The following is a 695-nucleotide window of genomic DNA, read 5'->3' as shown; positions in this document are numbered from 1 at the left end:
GGCGCGCGGATGATGCACAAGGAGAAAGTCCGCCCCCGCTGCCGCTGCTGCCCGGCGGGCGGGGGGGCCGCCGGCGCCCTTCCCACCCGGGCGTGAGCCCGCGCTGACACCCGCGGCTTTCGGGACACCGATCCTGCCTTGGGTCGCTTTGCTGTGGAAACACGCACACGCACACGCAGACACAAAATGTAAATAACGCACCGTCTTGTCCTGTAAATAGCGGAGAAAACGTGGATTTTTCCTTAGCGCACCACATCGGCGTCTTTTGGGGGGAAACCTGGCGCAAGCACTTTATCAGCGGCTGGAGATGCGATTTCGAGAGGAAAGCTACAAGCTAACTGCCAATTGGAGACCAATATTTAATTAAGCCACTTAATCCTAACGCTCTCTTAAAAACGAAAACAGTTTTGTCGTGTCAAACTTTTATGTCCGTTTTATTTTGCTTTTGTGGTAATAGGAAACGTATTTATTATGGAGTGTTTGCTACTATTTCTGCTTCTCTTTTTAAAAAAAAAACAACTTTTCTACGACGAGAATCGTTTATTTTAATTTTAGCAAAGCCAGCTGCCATTGTTTTATGTATTTTAATTTTAAAATTTTTTTGAGATGAAATAAACGTGGGAAAAAAAACCAAAACCAGCCTGAAAGCGCGGTCGGGTTCAGCTTTTCTCCTCGCGCGCCCCGAGCCGGGGTGG

This window comes from Pygoscelis adeliae, unplaced genomic scaffold, assembly GCF_000699105.1.
Source record: "Pygoscelis adeliae isolate BGI_AS28 unplaced genomic scaffold, ASM69910v1 Scaffold67, whole genome shotgun sequence".
Taxonomy (NCBI): Eukaryota; Metazoa; Chordata; class Aves; order Sphenisciformes; family Spheniscidae; genus Pygoscelis; species Pygoscelis adeliae.
This window is presented reverse-complemented; position numbering follows the sequence as displayed.